Source organism: Asterias amurensis, chromosome 22, assembly GCF_032118995.1.
Source record: "Asterias amurensis chromosome 22, ASM3211899v1".
NCBI classification, from domain to species: Eukaryota; Metazoa; Echinodermata; class Asteroidea; order Forcipulatida; family Asteriidae; genus Asterias; species Asterias amurensis.
Genome location: NC_092669.1, coordinates 13384355 through 13407199, shown reverse-complemented (window position 1 = coordinate 13407199; position 22845 = coordinate 13384355). Strand labels below are relative to the sequence as shown.

The 22845-nt window shown below is 37.3% G+C and overlaps 3 long non-coding RNA genes across 3 annotated transcripts; all 3 read right to left on the bottom strand.

Moving 5' to 3' along the window:
* Window positions 1–806: 806 nt before the first annotated feature.
* On the bottom strand, window positions 807–9642 carry LOC139954002 (uncharacterized). Its single transcript, XR_011788038.1, has 4 exons — window positions 9594–9642; window positions 8592–8670; window positions 6386–6459; window positions 807–3572 (listed from the first exon to the last, which is right to left on the bottom strand). It is a non-coding gene; the product is annotated as an uncharacterized lncRNA (long non-coding RNA).
* An 806-nt stretch (window positions 9643–10448) lies between these two features.
* On the bottom strand, window positions 10449–14629 carry LOC139954001 (uncharacterized). The gene is made up of 3 exons (XR_011788037.1): window positions 14391–14629; window positions 13763–14096; window positions 10449–13637 (listed from the first exon to the last, which is right to left on the bottom strand). It is a non-coding gene; the product is annotated as an uncharacterized lncRNA (long non-coding RNA).
* A 708-nt stretch (window positions 14630–15337) lies between these two features.
* On the bottom strand, window positions 15338–21255 carry LOC139953952 (uncharacterized). The gene is made up of 5 exons (XR_011788027.1): window positions 21204–21255; window positions 17206–17824; window positions 16432–16531; window positions 15976–16057; window positions 15338–15501 (listed from the first exon to the last, which is right to left on the bottom strand). It is a non-coding gene; the product is annotated as an uncharacterized lncRNA (long non-coding RNA).
* Window positions 21256–22845: the final 1590 nt, after the last annotated feature.

Sequence of the window (22845 nt, the reverse complement as noted above, 5' to 3'; positions counted from 1 at the left end):
GTATTCTTTGTGAAGAAATCAGTCCTTGTACAAGCTTAGGCTTCTTGTCTGCGACCTCCCACTATATGATTAACTTCTGTTAAGTAGTTTTTCATTATATTGCACTACCTAATGGTATGGAAAATAAACCTAATATCTGAACCACCATAATTTAAGTGTGCCACAAACTACAAAAAGAAGAGTGGACTCAAAAGCTATTAAACTCCCACCAGTAAACAAACACTAAATTAAGAGCAAATCAAAAACATGACAATAAGTGTCATACATTAGCCTTTTACCTTTACTAAATTGTATTGGACTTCAGTTTCCATCCTATTGGCTAATTGAAGGAGGTTTACAGTCACCAAGTACTGGTTCTATTCTATTTGATTCTATTCTATTCTACTATCCTATATTTAGCAATTCTTTTTAGGAGATTTCTTCAACATAGTTAATTGATGGGCTATCTTTGCCTGAGTCTAAAGATGGAGTTTGACCGTAAAGAAGCAGCACGCACCTCCGCACAAGGCAGAAGTGCCACACACCTCCGCATCAATGCAGAAGTGGCACGCACCTTTGCATGATGAGTGCAATCTCACAATGTCACCATTATAGGAGCTGATCACCCATGATGAGAGACAGACCGTACTGGGATACAATGCAAGACATCATACTGGGGTGACGAGCCTTCAAACGCTGTCACCTCCATCTTTTGAGTTTAATTAGGTTTACAAATGTAGACTAACCCCCCCCCCCCCCCCCCTTCACACTGCATAATCCCACTCCCCCCATCCCCACCCCCCCCCCCCCCCCCCCCCCCCTCCCCCCAAAAAGATAAAAATAAAAAATAAAAGTATGTTCCCGAGGCTTTGCACTCATGAAATGTTAGCTTGGTAGCAGAATAATTCCATTCCAATATTGTGCATGTGGCGTGATTGTGTCCAGGAAAGGTTTTTCATACTCACAGTCCTCACTTTTTACAATGAAGTCACATGGGAAGTTGGGTCCAAAGTGTCCTCTTGTCCAATTAGTACAAATTATTAAAACCAAACACCCAACACAAATACATGTCACTTTTATTCTAAAGATAAGGTATTCCATTATTCTTCAAAAGAAGTCTTAATAATAAGGTATAGCATTATCACTCAGTTTTTGGTCAGGAAAACACATTAAATTTGTGGACATACCAAATCTTTAAAATTAAAAGTATTTCAATTGAGAGCTGACAACTCATCACAACTACACATTAATGCCTAAGAATAAACATAAAAGTAAAAATTACCAGACACTTCTTTACTGCAGATACACATGATTTATTCGCAATAACAAACTTTACAATACCCAATTAAAGGCAGTGGACACTATTGGTAATTACTAAAAATAGTTATTGGCATAAAACCTTTCTTGGTAACGAGCAATGGATATAGGTTGATGGTATAAAACTTTGTGAGAAACGGCTCCCTCTGAAGTGCCATAGTTTTCGAGAAAGAAGTAATTTTCCACAAATTTGATTTCGTGACCTCGAGTTAAGAACTTGAGGTCTTGAAATCAACCATCTAAACGCACACAAGTTCGTGTTGCAAGGGTTGTTTTTCTTTCATTATTATCTCGCAACTTTGATGACCGATTGAGCTCAAATTTTCACAGGTTTGTTATTTTATGCATACAGTATGTTGAGATACATGTACACCAATTGTGAAGGCTAGTCTTTGACAATTACCAATGGTGTCCACTGCCTTTAAAACAGCATTGCTTTTTATTTCAAATTAAAAAACAATTTGAAGAAATAAGTTAACATAAACAAGTACAGGTACACGTATGTATTCACAAACACGTAACAAGACAGATAAACCGCAAAGTTGTCAGCTCACAATTAAAATATTTCAAAGCCATGGCACAACAATTTCTATTAATTGTCATATCGAACACTCCTATTGAAAAAAGGATTAAAAAATTTTTGTTTTTAAAGGATTAATAATAATAAAAAAAGGTATGTTGTTGTAACTCCTAAGCTTTAATGTAAATGAGGAGTGTACAATTTTGTGAACTTCTGGGAATATAAAGTATACTATCTGATTGGAATTTCACAGATTAAGTCATAATGCAAATGGCATTATCAAGGTGTACAAAAGGGCGATAGTTCCATACCTTTGACCTTTATACCCCAGAAACAAATGGAACTTTCTGTTCTCTCAAGTTGCAAGTTCCCCTCCCCCCCAAAAAAACATAATTACAAAACTGAGTTTGCCCGGTGGCTAGAGGCAGTGTGAATCCTTGCTTAGCAGCAGGTTCTGCAAATGAATTAATAGATTTGCATCCAGTATAAAGAATATTAATTTGGTTTGTACCCATATACACTGATGAATTGCCACTGTTTACTCTGTACTTACACAAGTAAAAAATCACAGGCATATTACTCGGTTGGGATTCGAACCCACGACCGTTGCAAATCTACAGCAGTGTCATACCAACTAGACCACTGAGATTGCCCGGTGGCCAGAGGCATTTTGAATCGTAAGTGTAGCAGCGGGTACTGCATAGGATTTATAGATGTTACACTTGCATCCGGAATAAAGAATATTAATTTGGTTTTTTTACCCTTACACACCAACAATTGTTAGCACTTATACTCAGAACTTACCAGAGTTCTGCGAAGAAAAAATATCAAAGGCATAAAAAAAAACTATAAATCGGGTGGGATTCAAGAAAAAAAAAAATGACATCGCACCGTGGCTTTGAAGACAACACAAAAAAGAACAACACTAATGCATGCAAGGCAGTATGACAGTCTGATGGTCAACAAACTCCTACAATATCAAGCAAATCTGAAAATGAACAAGCACATAAAGATTTCTTACATGTACACATTTACAACTTCAATAATGAATCATACTGTCTTGCATAGCATTTTTGGGACGGGAAAGGTGCACAAATACATAACTCTCATCCATTCATTCGTTCATTCATTCATTCTATCTACTGTACACAACTAAATGATATGGTTTCATGGATAATGTATAGGAGCAAATACAGTCCATTTCATACTGTAACAACTACACTTAAAACATTATGAAGTATCAAACACTTTTCAGTTACAAAATGAAATTCATTTACAATTTGTACAACAATCATTCATAACTCCTAACAAAATACATACGTGCAGGGATACATCTATATAGACCACACACACAAATGTTTGTCATTGGATTAGGGAAAAATGCTTCAAGTGTCATCATTTGTAGGTACCAGAAAAAATCATTCACAGCACGTCTGTGGAAATGGTTTTTTTTCAAGTAAAGTGACGGAGGACAGGATTGAAATCTACATGGCATTATCTGCATTTCAGTGTTGGGTATACAAGTTTCTGTGTCTTTTGCATATTCATGGAGAGCATTTTTTCCAAGGACAAGCATCTATGAGTGATTATAGTACAACAAATATTGAATACATTTCCTTTTTGCATTGTCAGAACTTGATCATTCTGCACCATGCATTCTCATATGCATCCAATGTTTGCATTTAACACAACTAACCATAGTCCTTTGATAATACTTGCTCCTTCAGTGATGTCAAACATTCCACATAGACAAATCCTAAGAAACATGAAAAAAAGACACATTCAATTTAAATGTTTTATAAAACTATTTATGAACAATGACACACAGCATTACAAAATGATTCTGAACTTGTAGGTGACATTAACATAAAGAGACCCAGTTAAGGAAAGGACATACAAACAAAATGAATCACAGTTGTGGGTACTCTTTGTTCTTTGAGGCATGGTGCACAATTTCAATAATCATGAAAACAGATTACTTTGTTTTCAATACTTCATATTCATGGACTCACAGTCTGGTGTCTCTATTAATTCAGACGTTTTTCCCTTCATCTCAAACTAGGGTTTCTTTTTAGCTCTTTTTGCATTTGATTTTGTTATGTGCGCACATGATTGCGTTTTTCTCGTTCAGTCATTCAATGTTGTTCGCTTTAGGCATTCTATTTCATTTATCATGTTTATAGGTAATCAAGACTTCACTTTGACCATTCTTAAGTTGAATTTCTATAGGCTCTTTGTCTGAAATATGAATTCCCTAAATGAATCAGAGAGGCAATGAAGAAGTCCATAGTGTTCACCTTCAAACTTGGGGGTGTGTATAGCAAAAGGTGGAGGGGAGGGTTACGGTAAGGCTCTTTGTCTGGAAAATGGATTCCCTAAATGAATCAGAGAGGCAATGAAGCAGCACAAAGTGATCACTGCATACATGGTGGTATGGATAGCAAAGGGTGTGTGTGTGGGGGGGGGGGGGGGGGGTTAGGGTTAGGCTCTTTGTCTGGAATATGGATTCCCTAAATGAATCACAGAGGCAATGAAGCAGCACACAGTGATCTTCCGATACTTGGTGGTATGGATAGCAAAGGGTGTGTGTGTGTGTGTGGGGGTTAGGGTTAGGCTCTTTCTCTGGAATATGGATTCCCTAATTAAATGAATCAGAGAGGCAATGAAGCAGCACACAATGATCACCTTCATACTTGGTGGTATGGATAGCAAAGGGTGTGTGGGGGGGGGGGGTTAAGGTTAGGCTCTTTGTCTGGAACATGGAAGTTCCTAATGGAAGTTCCTAAATGAATCAGAGATGCAATAAAGAAGTCTACAGTGATCAACTTCATACTTGTGGTGTTATAGCAAAGGGTGGAGGGGGTGGGGGAGGGGTAGGGTAAGGCTCTTTGTCTGGAATATGGATTCCCTAAATGAATCAGAGAGGCAATGAAGAAGTCAACAGTGATCAACTTCATACTTGGTGGTGTGGATAGCCAAGGGTGGAGGGGGGGGGGGGGGTTAGGGGGTTAGGGTTAAGCTCTTTGTCTGGAATATGGATCCCATAAATGAATCAGAGGCACTGCAGCACACAGTGATCTCCTTCATACTTGATGGTGTGGATAGCAAAGGGCGTGTGTGTGGGGGGGGGGGGGGTGAGGGTTAGGCTCTTTGTCTGGTATGGAAGTTCTCTAAATGAATCAGATAGGCCATGGAGCAGCAGACAGTGATCACCTTCATACTTGGTGGTATGGATAGCAAAGGGTGTGGGGGGGGGGGGGTTAAGGTTAGGCGCTTTGTCTGGAACATGGAAGTTCCTAATGGAAGTTCCTAAATGAATCAGAGATGCAATAAAGAAGTCAACAGTGATCAACTTCATACTTGTGGTGTGAATAGCAAAGGGTGGAGGGGGTGGGGGAGGGGTAGGGTAAGGCTCTTTGTCTGGAATATGGATTCCCTAAATGAATCAGAGAGGCAATGAAGAAGTCAACAGTGATCAACTTCATACTTGTGGTGTGAATAGCAAAGGGTGGAGGGGGTGGGGGAGGGGTAGGGTAAGGCTCTTTGTCTGGAATATGGATTCCCTAAATGAATCAGAGAGGCAATGAAGAAGTCTACAGTGATCAACTTCATACTTGTGGTGTGAATAGCAAAGGGTGGAGGGTGTGGGGGAGGGTAGGGTTAGGCTCTTTGTCTGGGTGGATTCCATAAATGAGTCAACGAGGCAATAAAGAAGTCCACAGTTTGTCCAATATTGGTAAACCAGGGTGTTTCAACCATAAGGATTGTAGCTAGACTCTTTCATTAATTTGTTTATTGAATTGTTGTTGATGTTAGCAGGGATTCTGGCATGTGTATGTGTGTGTACTCCAGCTTATCACAACTAGCCATTCTACACTATACACAGCTAGTGAAGAAATTAAATGCTGGTGTTCATAAGCGCAGAATAATTTTGCGGTAAGCAGAGCCAAGATTTTGAGCCATAGAGTGATGTTTTCCGGTCTTAAGTTCCTCCACTTCTTTGATCAGCCTCTTCACAATCAGCTTTAAATTGTTCCTTTCTACATCCTCATATTTTCGTTTGTGCCAATTATTTATAAGAGATTTAAAGTGAAGACAGTTATTTGTTTCCTTTTTCTTTTGGTTTCTACAGACAAACAGCTACAGAATAACTTACTGGCATCTGGCCAATGAAAATGAAAGCCAAACATGAAACCAGCTCCCTCAAGAGTTCGGCATGCACGATCCAACTCCTTTTTTGAATTTGTCATCCATAGGTGTTTATGCGCATGTGCACGTCTCATTTGCATATTTCATAGGAAGGGCCTATTCGTCATTAAAGTTAAAAAAACCAATAACGATAGAAAAAACACCCTTGTTGCAAAACTTTTTTCAAAAACTACCTTTAAACCTTTAAACCTATGTTACTTCACAAGGAGATGTTTCTCACAATTTGCTTATACTATCAACAGCTTTCCACTGCTCGTGACCAAAACTATAAAGTTTTTGGGCTAACAATTATTTGGTGTAATTACTACTAGTGTTCAGTGCCTCTATAAAGACCATTTTAAAATACATGTATGTACTTACCACAGAACAACAGCAAGATGATTTACAAATCATTGTCAGAAACATTTGTATCAGAGTTTCTGTCAAAGCATGGTCTACAAGAGAACAAAATGTACACATAATCAGTTAAAACAAGTGTTCATGATCAAACACACTTGAATCACATCAGGGCCTAAATTATAATAAATAAATAGTAATATTAATACTTGGTTCTTATACAGGGATGTATCAAAGTAAGAGACATATTCCTTTACAGTATCATGTAATGGTTTCAATGTGCTGTGGTGCAATATGCTGCGGATCAGACCAGGAACATATGGGCAAAACCATTCTCTATATATGATAAGTGTGCTGATTTTCATACATTACACAACAAACATGACCTACATCTTTACGTCCAATCCGAAGGACGGAGCAATAATGGTTAGGACACTTAACCATCGCTTTGACTTTCTGATTGAACGTAAAGCTGTAGGTCCCGTGTGTTGTAAACAGCATGTAAAAATAGTGCAGTTCATATCGAAAAGCGAACAGGTTACTGCGCCCCAGTATTCCTGGTTTAATTGGCTGCATAATGCGCCATAGCACCTTGTAAAACAATTTTCAAAAATAGGTCTCATAAATGTTAGCTCCACTGTACCTGGCAGGGGGTGTGATAAAGCGCACTGTAAATGTACATGTAAAACCAAGTATTATTAAAAATGCTTAATGACACAAAATGTCACCACTCAAGAGTCGAACCCATACTCTGCTGATCAGAAACACCAGAGCTTGAATTTGGTGTTCTCATCAGCTCGGCCATGACTGCCGCATCAAATGGCTCCACCAAAACATAGTGTTAGCCAGAGGGGTGTCTGGGTGTCTTTTGGACACCCTGTTTTTAATTTGGACACACTGTTTCATCTGTCATTTACATGTAAACTTATTGTAAGTGAACAATTTGGACACCCAGTTTTAAAATTTCCAGCAAATTTGGACACCCTTTTACCAAATTCTGGCTAAAACCTTGCACCAAAATATTGCATTAACAGCCCACCAAGGTGGGCTACCTTAGAAAGATATAAATATTAGTTAAACTGTATAAAATGTAAGGTGTCTTTCTTCTTCATCCGTTTTTCCCCCTCAAAAATGTATGTTTATGAGTGTATGTCGAATGCTGAACTTGCATTTCTAGCCACAGATATGAACTGTGAAGGGATTAATGAATATGAAAGAATGTATAAAATATAAATCACTTAAGTAATCAAAGTGCCATTTTTCAGAAAGTCAATGTTGACCATGATAAGATGTTTCTTGAAGAATTGATCTGTGTTTTGAGGCCCAATGTAAGGAAATCCCAGTTGCAAGAAGTGCAGGGCAAAATGTTTGTCACTCTAAGGGTTGAGATTTAAAGAAATGGTAGCTAGCAAAAACAACCTATTTTGGTAGTCATGGTAGAACACATGGTACTTACATGGCACATGGTGCAAATGGAAGTATTATAGGCCAAATACTACTCCATTAGGTTATTATTCACCTTTTACTACTAAAATGGCCAGCCCAGCACTACCACAGTCACCTCTGTCCTAACTCTATGCATCCACTGACCATGCTGCTTAGAGTAGCAGAACTTCATGCATTGTCAGTGCTTACTTACAAAGGTCTTACAAAATGCTTTCAAAGGAATTTCATGGCAACAAAGGCTCCATCAAAAAAAGGAAGTGAGTATGCAAGAGCATAACAAAGAAAGTGTTTAATGTTGATAATGACCAGCTGGAACTCTGTTTATAACCAATTATTTTTGGTTACTATACACTAGTCTTGGTGCAAGACAGTTCTTGTTGCGGGCAATGCAGGCGCTGTTGGTGAGTTGGTCGCGCTGTGTTAAAGAAAAACGAGGAATGTCTTGCACCAAGAATGCATCCAAAAAGTGTCCGAGTCATAGAAATTAAACAAACGCACGGAGCTCAAGGTCGTCAGAAAACAGATACATTTTTACAGAGTTTCTTAATGTATTATGCCTTTGAACCAAAAAGGCATAAATGAATGGGAATAAAAGAGCATTCACTCGTTCTTAAATTTGTGTTTAAAACTATGCAGGGTCGTGGCCATGATTAAAGGCCCTCGCCTTTCGCTCGAGCCTTTACCAAATGGCCAAGACCCTTCCGGTTTCACACTGCTGTTCATGACTACCATTTCGTTCCATTCATTAGACCTTGTCTATTGGATTAAAAAAAATTAAACTTACCTTTATAGCTACTGGCCAGAATGAGTAATGCCGGGAGTGCATTAAGTTACTTCATTGTATGGTGAAGATCTTATTGAATCTAAAACAGATCAATGGTCAAAGAATAGAAATTAAGGATAAATTATAAATTATTATGTCAATTGCATCAAATAATGTCACTACCCTCCAGCAGGACCCCACCAACCTCCAGAAATTGTTATTATTAATATTATTATTATTATTATTTTGGACAGTCTGTCGTTTTGTGCGCACAGTCTTGTTAACTCCCGGGAGAAAGGTTTACGATATCGCAACTCACCATTCACACTAATCTCTCTCATAGTACAAACATTGGTTTAACATCTATGATTATGAATTGCACAAATCAAGAAATTGTGATTCAGTAACTAGACGACAATATTTGTTCTCTAGTCATTGTGAAAACAGCGGTTAGCTGGGGGATTCGAACCCACAATATTGTGATGTAAGTCCTGCAGTCTAACCACCTGACCACGGTGACACTACATTAATATGTACTTTAACTATACTAACTAGTCTGGATTTATAGTTATAGCCCTATTTAGTATTATTAAAAGGAAAGTACACGTTTGGTTATTATTACTCAAAATAAAAATTAACTTAAAAACTGGCTTGACGATCATTGGACTTGGATGGCTGATGGAAGTATAAAATAATGTAGGAAACGACTCCGTCTATGGTTTATATGGGATACACCTAGTAGTAAGAAGACTGGTCTTTAACAAAATAACAATTACCAAACGTAAACAATGCTTTTCAGTACACTACGTACATATATACAAACGTGTACATTAGGCTTAGCTTACTACCTAGATGCGTAGACCAGCTAACCGAAGAAAACGATTTAAAAGTAGCTTCTCTCGAGCGGACGGCGGAATGAACCAGATAAATGTACTCTAACAGCCCTTAGCTTGACTTGTGTGCTTTAGTTGCTTCATAAATAATACTTTACACAGATATTAACAGTCAAAATTGTACACTTACTCATTTTATACTTCCCGCGATGATGTTCACCATCTTGAATTGATCGCGGAATGCAACACTAAACATAACTAGTCTACAGAGGGCGCTAGGGTTGTTCTTAGATGAAATTAATTTTCTTTGGCCCTGTTATAACAAAATATACTACCAGACTAAAGTTACCAGCATAATACCATGTCATGTTCAGCTTGCGAGTGGTATCCAGCTCGTTTCTGCTTAACATACAATTCTTTGAAATAATGGGCCATGATGCCATGCCACCTAGGCCCCCGGGGGGTGGGGGATGGGGGATGATGGGAGGGGCAAACCCGGGATTGTTCAGGTCCTGGGGAGAATGGTGGAAATTGCACTCTGTGTCCTATTAAACTACTTTTGACCATTTAAAATATTGCCTTGACGGGAACAGCCCTTGACTTATAATATTATAGTGGTTATAATGTTTACAATCAAGTTGGCAATATCTTAAAAGAAGTATTCAAAGTGTACAGAGGTAACACAACTTCTCAGACTGAGTGCACATTGCTTAAGAGTTTTGGCAATATCTCAACTTCTCAGATTGTGTACTACTATGGGACTCTCTTCTCTCAGGAATGTTTGCAATAATATCTCAAAAGAAGTATAAGAAGCGTTACCACGATATCTCTAACTGTGTCTTGATCTAGGGATAATTATTCTTATAGTTTTGGCAATAAAGTAGTGCAGCCAAGCTTGAGTGCAGTGGCTTTGGGCTAAAGTAAAATGTGTTTTAAGACATTTTTCACTAGTGGCAAAAAAAAAGCAATTTCTTTTACAGGGGTATTTTATTATTTTAAAATCTTAATTACCACAAAGTTGTTTCTTGTTTCACATGACCAAGGTATTTATTTCACACTAAGCCATAAACATAAATGTGGCAAAATAAAATGAACATTTTGAAAATACTATACACATAACGGGCAAAAAACACTTAAAAGTTAAAGACAGTGGACATTATTGATAACTGTTAAAGACTAGTTTTCACAGTTGATGTATCTCAACATATATGCATAAAATAACTAACCTGTACAAATTTGAGCTCAATCTGTGTCAAAGTAGAGAGATAATAATGAAAGAAAAACCAACGTCACACAAAGTTGTGTGCTTTCGATGCTTGATTTCGAGACCTCAAAATCTAAATCCGAGGTCTTGAAATCAAATTCGTGGAAAATTACTTCTTTCTCAAAAACTATTGCACTTCAGAGGGAGCCATTTGTCACAATGTTTTATACCATCAACTTCTCCCAATTACTCATTACCAAGTAAGGTTTTATGCTAATAATTATTCTGAGTAATTACCAGGAGTGTCCACTGCCTTTAAGTGATTGATAGTTATGGTAATAGGCATTAATAGGGCCAACTGAAATTAATTAGGTTAGAAGACAATACCAGTATGAAAACAAGGGGTTGCTACATAGATTGGTTTTGACCTCATCGCAAATACTTGGTACGCATGCATAGCGATCAAGTTTGATTGCGAGCTGGATCAGCATGCACCTTGTTCAACAGCGAGGGCTTCCCAAAAGAATTTGCGAAAAAGGTCTTTGATGACATTAGTTAACAACAGGGTGGACCACGTGAAGGTTGTCATCTTCCACCCCACAACAGTTAAAGGGATCATAATACATCAAAGTGTGTAACCATTACAACGATTGCTTCATTGGAAATGTTACCCCCTTTGATACCTAGCCTACGGAGTAAAAAACCAGAGATAACAAATACTCTGGAAAACCCAACTTAAACTTATCCATAATAACTATGACTTAAGAAATGCTTTCAATTTTTCAATTAACGTTGTTGACCATGATTATGCGGTTAAAGAAAATTGTATATACTGTTTTCTAGCAGTAAAACCAGTTAATTACTTTCCTTTGTCTAAGATAAGATACATTATATAATTTAAATCAATATCCTATATCGGAAGTCATTATTAATAGTGGCTAGCTCCCTTTGTCTGCAGAGTGAAGAAACACTCTTGTGTGAAAGTACTCTTGAAAACCCTGATATTAGCATCAAATAGCTATTACATAGGCATTATCAAACTTGTCAACAGTTTTGTAATTAAAAAAAAACTTGTTAACAAGTACTCTCAACTATAAAACTGTTGCGAATGGTATATCACAATACCAATCTTAGTTTGGCATTTTTGCCACAAAATTAACACAAGATAATAAAACCAATGTCATGTCCTTTGTATTAAAAAAAATACCATAATTAACAAGCAATCTCAAATATTGAAAGGTATAAAGATTATGGATACTGAGTGTGACATTAATGCAACATAATTAACAGTAGATAATATAAATGTTGTCACCTTTGTTATAACCATTGTAAATAATTAATATAGCAACTTGTACTCGGTACCCGGCGAACAGCGCCCTCTATTGAGCAAAAACTCCACATCATGCACAAATTTATGATAAATAGCACTGCCTAGCTCATAACAATGAACATTATAATTAATTAGCATAACAATGAGGACTCAAACACCCTCAAGGAACACAGTACAATGCCATGCCCATTATAATTAATAAGTTTACTCGAATACCCTCAATAAACATACAATGTCATGACCATTGTAATTTATTAGCATAATAATGAGGACTAAAACATCCTCAAGGAACACAGTACAATGTCATGACCATAATTTAAAACCTCAATAACAGTTATTGTGAGTCACAATATTTATGTCCTTAAATAATAACTAATACAAAAAAAACATGGTGGCCACCATGTGGGGGTACCCCCAGAACACTTATAATATTGTTTGGATGAATAACGGAAAGACAGAGTGACACTTAATAAAAGGTACCATTCATATTTAATACAATATTCAAATTCAGTAAAAGTAAAACTAAATTTTATTAGTTTGTAATGTTAAACCACTTATAATAGAATACACTACATGACAAGCTTGTTGTCTTTATATTTCTGATGAGTTTACCCTATTGTTTCATATTTGTAATGAGCAATTGCATTACAAATTTACATAACTTGTTTCATGCTTGTAATGCAGTACTTCATTACGCACTTGAAACTTTGACATACTTGCAATGAGGTATTTCATTGCAAGGATGTTTTGCATGAGTGTAATGAAATACCTCATTACAAACAAGCAGTATAAAAATGTGAATACATTAACTTGTAAGGAATTATCTCATTACAAGTTATTACGTATTCTGTCTACAAAATAAGTTGAACAAGGCAGCTTGAAGCAGGAACTTCATCACATCAAGACATCACTACAACTCAACAACTTAAAGACCTTAAATTCCTACAGCCAGCCCAAGCCATTCCTCATCGCACCAGTAGACAAAAGTCCGCAGTTCAAGGCTACCATCACCCTTCCAAACATCGGCCATGCATCTCACAAGCTCCAACGAATCGTCAGCCAAGCTCAACTCAAGACCTTCCCAGAAACAAACAAGATTCAAACATTACTTCACACAGACGACCAGCATTCCCTCCGAATGCAATGACACAGAGGAGACATGCTGCATTCATATCCCTGAGAATCAAGAAACTTAAAGCACACGGCAGTCTGGGACACCATGATAAATCAGCCTTGATCAAACACTCACACAAACAAAGGGTCTTTCAGAGCCAACACTCACACAAAAGAGTGTACCCACAAGTTAAATATACATATTTATAGTTTCTTCCTATTTCTATTTACCATGCAAAGCTTCTAGCAATACTATAAATATTCAAGTCATTGTTCCACAATAAGAAAACTTTGTTGTGTAAGTGAGTTCAATCTGCAGATGAATCTGGATGATCATGCTGTAATATCAAGATCCATTGGAAGATTTGTTCAATGTTGTTCATGCTCTTGGAAAGTCTACTCATTGGTCAAAGTACATCCTTAGTAACAGTCGGAGCTGGTGGATATGACCTTTGATGAGGGCAGTCATCATGAAGAAACAGTCCTCCTTTACAAAGACTGTGTTGAAGCAACAGTTTTATTGGTGCTGCATAATGTGGCTCAGCATCTTGACGTAACCAGCTCTTAGTTGTTCCACTCTGTTCATCCTGTAATATGGTATAAAACAAAATTGAAACAAAAAGATTTGTAAGTTCAATTTTTGTGTTTAAGCAAAGTTTATTTTCCGCACGTTAATGGATTTCTCAGATTTATTAGCTAAAAGAGATCTTACCTTCAAGGATCCTGGTAAGTAGTTGTAGCCATGACGTATCTATCTTTGTGTTGTGATGTCACATCTTCATGGTCCATGTTGACAGGATGGCAGAAAAGTAGTCATCACATAACCTGTATGTAAGTAGTAGAGCGACAGGTTGTCTTTAGCCGACGCCATCTTGAGAACCTCTGATGGCAGCCTTCTACGCCCCGTCCTGCATCAGCATCTTAAGCTCAGTTGTTTCTGGTTGTGTGCTGTGTCCTTCAGCTGATGTAAGAATGCTACATCAATGGCCATTGGTAGCATTCTTGTATAGACCCCATCTAGCGGATGACCTCTAGGGGTGCGCCATCTGAAAGAAAGTTGTTATCACATCAGTACAAACTATATAGAGACTAATATAATGTAACCATCTGATGATCATTACGGGACTACTGCTTCAAAATTAAATCACAAAATTAGCTCAAAAATTAAGTTCAAACACTACTTTTCATGAACAAGTTTGAAGTTTCTGTCATCTCAAAGATGCAGACTGTTAAAAAGATTGATGCAACAAACTCTATGCACAATCCTTTAAAGTTATGTTATTACATGTGTAACATCTGTTTTAGTTTTATGTCTAAACAAATATAGTTGCCATTATTACATCTGTTGTTGATCCATCAGACTGCAATGAATTCTCTCATCCACCAGGGAGACAGGAACACAGGAACACTCCTCTATGAAGCCAGGCAACCAGCGGTTGTCTTCTTGGTCATCGGCGGATGGACGTCACCAGCACGAACGCAGAGGCCATTGATGTGCAGTCTTCATTGGACTCCGTACTTCACAGGCAGTTGGTTTCGCATTTCACCATTGCAGTAAATAAAAGACACAAAATAGATACATTCAGAAAATGCACTTCCATTTGGGAATAATTTAGATGAACATAAATGTGGGTTTGAGTTTTTTGATCATATTATTCGTTAGTGTTTATTTCTTTGAATTTTTCGAGTCAAATATTTCTCATCAACTCATTTATCTGCATGTAGCAAATCGTAAAATAAATTGTAAATTTTTCGTTAAACTTTGAGGAACACTGATGAACAAACACATCAGAGGAAAGAAAGGAATGTTTAGGTTTTGTTAAGGGGTAAACTGCATGGTTTTATTGAGCTAGTTTTGTTTGGGCATTCAGAATAAGCCACATTAAGTTTTCAAAAGAACTTTTTTTTACGACTTAATACTCATGGACAGCAATAACTTAAAGTGTATTTTACTTTCTTAAGTCGTCTTACCTGGAAACTTGCATCCTCAGACCATAAGACACCCTCGTCCTCCTTCCATGATCCTTGGTAGCCATTATCCTGGTGACATCACCTGTTTGGAGAATCATTCAACAACTGCATCACTAAGTTAGTTAAAAAATTGAGTTCAGTCGCTGCTTTTTAGCAACAAGTTTGAACTATTTATGTCATCTCAAAGACATCGATTGTTGTAAAAAGATTGACGCAACAAACTTTCTGCGCAATCCTTTAAAGTTATGTTATTACATGTGTAAAATCTGCTTTAGTTTAATGTCAAAACAAATATAGTTGCCATTATTACATCTGTTGTTGATCCATCAGACTGCAATGCATTCTCTCATCCACCAGACAGACAGGAACACGCCTCTATGAAGCCAGGCAGCCAGCGGTTGTCTTCTTGGTCATCGGCAGATGGACGTCACCAGCACGAACGCAGAGGCCATTGATGTGCAGTCTTCATTGGACTCGGTACTTCACAGGCCGTTGGTTTCGCATTTCACCATTGCAGTAAATAAAAGACAAAAAATAGATACATTCAGAAAATGCACTTCCAAATAGAATTATTCCATTTAGTTTGGGAATAATTTAGATGAACATAAATGTGGGTTTGAGTTTTTCAATCATATTATTCTTTAGGGTTTATTTTTTTAAATTTTTAAAGAGTCAAATATTTCTCATCAACTCGTTTATCTGCATTTAGCAAATCGTAAAATAAATTGTAAATTTTTCGTTCAACTTTGAGGAACACTGATGAACAAACACATCAGAGGAAAGAAAGGAATGTTTAGGTTTTGTTAAGGGGTAACCTGCATGTTTGTTTGGAGCTAGTTTTGTTTGGGCATTCAAAATAAGCCACATTAAGTTTTCAAAAGAACTTTTTTTACGACTTAATACTCATGGACAGCAATAACTTATACTGTATTTTACTTTCTTAAGTCGTCTTACCCAGAAACTTGCATCCTCAGACCATAAGACTCCCTCGTCCTCCTTCCATGATCCTTGGTAGCCATTATCCTTGTGACATCACCTGTATATGGAGAATCATTCAATAACTGGATTCAAACCACAAAATTAGCTCAATCATTGAGTTAATGTAACATAACATCATCGGTCATAAAATAAATGGGTATGTTCATTCCCAAGAAGAATGTCTGTGTCAGTCACATTAACTCAGATGTAATGCCTTTTCGATGATAATGGCATTTTACACCAATACAATATGAAGTCAGAGACCCTTCCCCCAAATAAACAATTTTATTGAAAAATAGTGAATCCCCCAGCTCAATTTGACCTTTGCAGGAGCCCCTCTTTAACATAAATATCATCATTTCAGGAAAATTCTTTACAAATTACAGTCCTGAATGAACTTCCAAACTATTAACATCATGAAAATAAACTTACCCTCAGGTTGTATTCCTGAACTTTAAAATGAGTGTCGATTCCTCACAGCATACCTCCGCTCACCACAGCTCCAATGATGTCATCAGGGTCTGGAAAACAGCTGAAGGGAATGAAACATAAAAGATGTTGAAGGTTATCAACCATAATGGCATTTTACACCATTATCAAATGAAGTCAGAGACCTCCCCCCCCCCAAAAAAAAAAAAAAGAAAAAAAAAAAAAAAAAAATCAACAATTTTCATATCAATTTGAAAAGTAGTGAAGCGCAAAATTCAATTTGAAATTTTTCTTTGCAGGAGGCTCTCTTTTAAGCAATAGCACAACATTGATAAAACAGTATTGTCCAAAAACCCATACTTCGTGTATCACAACTTGTACACAAACGTGTGGAAATTTAAGCTCAATCGGTCATCAGAGTCGATAAAAAATACAGGAGGGAAAACCCACCTGTGTTTACGCACGTTTCGCCGTGTCACAACAAGTGTTTATAAAAATAAGTTGTTCTCGATATTGAGAATTGATGATTGTATTAATGTCTTCTCAAAAAGTAAAGCATTTCATGGAACAATATTTCACAGGGAAGTCTTTAACCATTACCTTCTGTAAACCCTGTGAGTTATTTATTAATCTATGAAATTTAATTTGTTGTTCTGTTCAGAAAGTGTTCATTGGCTTCAACCAAAATTAACCAAATATGATCATTTCAGGATTTTTTTTTACAATTTTGGTCCTGCAAAAACTTCTAAACTATAAACATCCTAAACATAAACTTACCTTCAGGTTCTATTCCTGAACTTTAAAATGTGTAAGTGTTGTTTTCCTCGCAGCAACCTCCGCTCACCACAGCTCCAATGAAGTCTTCATGGCCCTGGAATGACTGGTGCAGTTTCCATTGGACTCCATATTGCGTATTCCAATGGCAGTTGGTTCCGCATTTCACCATTGCAGTAAATAAAGAACAGAAAATACATACATTCAGAAAATGCACCTCCAAACAGAATGATTCCATTTAGTTTAGGAATATTTCAGGTGCATATAAATGGTGTGAGTGGTTGTTACATGACAAGTGACTGATAACGGATGGTGTGGAGTTATAGATGGGGTACGTTTTCGCTGTCGTATAACGAACCCCTGATTGTTAAGATGTAACATGCAAGCATGGAAATGAGCTTAGTAGATTTTAAAGTGATGGTGTAGATGGGAGTGAGCTTGTTAATCATGCAGTTTGGTGCAGGTTTGATGTTAAAGTGAATAAATGGTGATAATAATATACCTTTAGGATGGACGTAATCCCTCTGTGCCGTAATACCACGGGATTACAGTGGTTGCAGGGTCTGTCATGAGAGAGCATGTAGATGAGAAGGACTCCATCCCAGGTTCTCAATCTCAGTCACTGCATGTTGGGAAATAAAGATAACATTCTCTAAGTTGTGAAACATGTTTGCCAACATCAGAGTAAAAGATGGTAGCTCCAGTGGTTAGAGAGTAGTTTTTGAATGAGGGGCAAGGTGCTAAATAAAGTACTTGAAGGAGACTGAATGCATTGGAATGCCAATTACATGTGAACTTGCTTATAATACGTTTGTCATGTTATTGTATTTTTGGTGCATTTACACTTCTAGTTTTCCTGCCGTTATCACTCACAAAACCTACTAAGCATGTAGAGTGAATTTCTCAAGAACTACAGCACCTCAGATATTAATATTTTTAGAAAACCTTTACACAATCATTATCTTTGGTGTAACTTAAATGTATCTGCGGAATTGTCTTTTGTGTTACCAAAAGTATCCAATTGCATTAATTTTTAAAGAGAAGTAAAGATCACACACTTTGTGTAAGCTTTAAAAAATATATCCAGTGTCTTTCACAGGATGCAAAGATCTTGCATGTAGCAACTAGGGTTCTCCAGATATATTTTTGGGTAAATACTTAAACATTGATTTAAATTTATAGTGTCATCTTATTCCAAAACTTGTTAAATTATATTGCCACACCAAGGTCTAAGTTCAAAGTGAAACCCTAGCCTGTTTGGATCACACACTAAGCGCTGGAATCCAGAATCCATAACCATCCATATACTATAAAAAAAATTGTGTAGGCTTCTAACGAAATTTGTCTCATTAACATTATTTTTAAGAGTGACCACTAACTGTTTAACTTTCTTTTATTAACCAGTCTTAAAAAGATCAGGTTACAAAGAAGTTTGACAAAGATCGGTTTCCCATAAGCAGCCCATTCCACATGCAGGATTGTAAATGAATGATCGCTGGGGAGTATTTGGTTTTGGCAAAGTTGTTTCTGTAAATTAAAAGATATCACACTAGACACTATCCACTGTGAAACCAGCTCGAAATCTCATTGAACGCAGGAGTTGGCTGAAACTTAATTGTTTCTCTTTTGTGAACCATCCAATTCACCTTGGGGCATTTGTTTTCTTCACCTGGGCTCTGTGACTTTCACTATGGTTTCAAGGAATGCTCCCCATCCAAGCCCAGACCTTTTAAATTGTTGACTAATTCCCTGAAATGTAATTTCACACTTGCCCAATTCCATGGCCTCATTTGCTCATGCTATGTCATGCTCTACTCCAAATGTAAACAAGCACAGTATGTTGGACACTGCTGGACCATAGAGCTAGGACCCTAGATCCATGGCTGGACACAGTACTGCTGACCTTAAACAAGGTGAAGGCTTACCAATAAACCACTTATCACTCAGGTTGACTTCCCCTCATTAAACAGTAATCTATCTGGCTGTGTTCATGATAGTCTTAGGAGGGTTTGGCAGTACAGCACAGTGAAAACAATTTAAAACTGAGGTTATTGCTAGTTAGCAGAGAACTTCATGAAAACAAGGTCAAAAGGAATTGAAAAGGCAATTTCATGGAGAATGATGAACTAGAAGAAGATTTCATAGTGAGAGCATGTCAGTTTCTGTAGTGTTTTTACTTAATACATGGAGGTATGCATTAGCCCATAAAGATAACCTGGAGTTGTGGAAGAGTAGTGGACAAGCAGTACTGTTAAGAGCACCATATTCAAACTCTGGTGTTAGTGAGAGCATGTCAGTTTCTGTAGTGTTTTTACTTAATACATGGAGGTATGCATTAGCCCATAAAGATAACCTGGAGTTGTGGAAGAGTAGTGGACAAGCAGTCTGTTAAGAGCACCATATTCAAACTCTGGTGTTTCTGATCAGCAGAGTGAGGGTTCAAATCCCCAGCCGTGCCACTTGTGTCCTAAAGCAAGACACTTAACCATTGCTTGTCCTTCGGATGGGACGTTAAAGGCAGTGGACACTATTGGTAATTACTAAAAATAATTATTAGCATAAAACCTTTCATGGTGACGAGTAACGGGGAGAGGTTAATGGTATAAAACATTGTGAGAAACGGCTCCCTCTATAGTGCCATAGTTTTCAAGAAAGAAGTAATTTTCCACGAATTTGATCAAGAGACCTAAGAATTAGAACTTGAGGTCTCGAAATCAACCATAAAACGAACATAACTTCGTGTGACAAGGGAGTTTTTTTTTCTTTCATTATTATCTCGCAAGTTCGATGACCGTTAGAGCTCAAATTTTCACAAGTTGTTTATTTTAAATGCATTTGTTGAGATACACCAACTGTGAAGGCTAGTCTTTGACAATTACCAATAGCGTCCACTGCCTTAAAGAATCTTATTATATTTACTATAGAATAGACAAGAGACACAATTTTATAATCCAATGTTATGCTTAAAAAGTAAAGTGGATGACATTTATGTATCAATGTTTGGACTATTATCAGGCAGGCTACAAAAGAACTTGAGGCAGAGATGAGGCAGACACAATAAGAAACTTAGTCTTAAACCTAAAACAATTCAACGAGGGGGAGGCATATGTTAACTAACAAGGGTGAAAATTGGGTGAGCATTTGTTTGCTACTTCTTTTTTGCAGGGATAATTTTCTGGACCAACGCGGCTGAGCTCACTGTGAGAACAAACATAGAGACAAGCTTGCAAATAGACTAATTGCCAGATGCAGTTTTAAATAAGAATTCCAGGAGTGTGAAGGGCAAAATGTTTCCTAGCCCACCTTGTTGAGCTGTAAATGGTTTGTATTTGTATTTATTTTTTCGTTATTTTGTTTCCTTAATATAAATAGTAAAACATATTAATAATAATTGAATCACCTAGCAAAAGTTTTAATATTTAATATTAATGAGGGTTAAAACAACATTCTCCAAAGAAAATGATGTAGGGCACATGGCTTATTTAAGTCTATGTATTTATTTCACAGAATATTCAGTCACAAGATCTGATCCTCGTAAAATGTAAGTAAAAAAGTGTTTGATAAAACTTTTCCGGAGGGCAATTTTTCTTTATATGGCCCATTATTGTGACCAGTTTTTGTACCTAGTAAAAAGTTGTAGAAACGCCTAAAGCACTAAATTTGCATTTGCAAGTGCAACTAACGAGTGGAGCCTTACATGGTTCTAAGTTTTGGTCAAGTGATAGGAGACTCTTTGCTTGGCAAGTCAAACCATGGTCAAACCACAAACAATTTATTTAGAGACTGTTTTTACATCAAGCGCGAGAGTTAACAGATTTGCCGCGATTATAGGGACACCTTGAAAAATGGACGTCCTACGATACGAGAAGCATTTACATGTAGACGGCGAACACAGCATTTAGTAACGTAGCCCAGCATAGCACATGGTGCACAGGAAAACAAGGCAAAATACTCCCATAAATATAAAACAATATCTAACTAACTTCAGTCATCTAGCTTACTTTAAAAAGTTACCATCCGCATCCTGCCACAACCACCCTTACCGTAGCTTAGCGGTGAGTCAACTGGCCGACCACGCTGCCAGAGTTTTAACAAAAGTGAAAGAAATCGGAACGGAAATTTCCACTGAATCACGTGCTAACAGAAAAGAAAAGGAACTTACGTAACACTTTTACAACTGGGTAAATCATCAAAACAAAGGCTCATAGTCGAGGGGTAGAAAACTCCACACGATAACAACAAACAAAAGCTGGGCCTGAAGAAATGCAAGCTGTATTTATGAACGATTTCAATGGATGGATAATAGCTTTCATTTCATTGGCTTTTACTTTCCGTGTTCTGATTGGTCTGCTCTGTGACGTATATGTCACGTACACATCCAGGGGTCAATTTCATGAATACTGCTCAGCAGGTTTGTCTGCTTCTGATTGGATGGCCATGGATCCTCATTTTGTCACAAAACTCTTAATGGGATTTCGTGGGTTAAATGCCCTCCATTAAGAACTGTGCTGGTAAAAATACCAAGATCTGATTGGTCGACCGCTCTCGAGCTTGGATCCTCATTTTGTCACAAAATTCTTAAAGGAACACGTTGCCTTGGATCGGTCGAGTTGGTCTTTGAAAAGCGTTTGTAACCGTTTTTTATAAAATGCATATGGTTAGAAAGATGTTGTAAAAGTAGAATACAATGATCCACACAAACATGCCTCGAAATTGCGTGGTTTTCCTTTTACCTCGTCGACTAACACGTCGGTCATTTATGGGGGTCAAAATTTTGACTCCCATAAATGGCCGACCATGTTAGTTCGCACAGTAACAGGAAAACCACGCAATTTCAAGGCAAACTTGTGTGGATCATTGTATTCTACTTTTAAAACATCTTTCCAACAATATGCATTTTATAAAAAACGGTTACAAACGCTTTTGTTTTGACCAACTCGTCCGATCCAAGGCAACGTGTTCCTTTAATGGGATAACGTGTAGTAAATGCTCTTCATTAAGAACTGTGCAGGTAAAAATACCAAGATCTGATTGGTCGACCGCTCTCGAGCTTGGATCCTCATTTTGTCACAAAATTCTTAATGGGATAACGTGTAGTAAATGCTCTTCATTAAGAACTGTGCAGGTAAAAATACCAGGATCTGATTGGTCGACAGCTCTCGAACTTGGATCCTTGTTTTGTCACAAAATTCTTAATGGGATTTCGTGTAGTAAATGCTCTACATTAAGAACTGTGCAGGTAAAAATACCAGGATCTGATTGGTCGACAGCTCTTGAGCTTGGATCCTTGTTTTGTCACAAAATTCTTAATAAGATTTCGTGTGTTAAAGCCAGTGCGGTGTAAATTGATGCACTATATATAAACATGCTAAGAAAAAGCAGGTAACTGGGCTGGGGTAATGTTCTCTTTTTTATTTTGATATCTGTATAGCTGCTGCAAAACTTATGAAGAAATTCCAAATTAGAGCGCCCCTGTTCAGTGTTACTGGGTCTATTCGTTCTTTTTCTCTATTGGGTTTTGCTGAAAGGACATTAATTACACTAAATAGTGCATAAATGACTTACTAGATTTGTGAGGTGGCAAATTGTATGGTGTCAAAAGGTCTATTGTGGTGAACCCTGCAACATGTTTATGAGATGGCA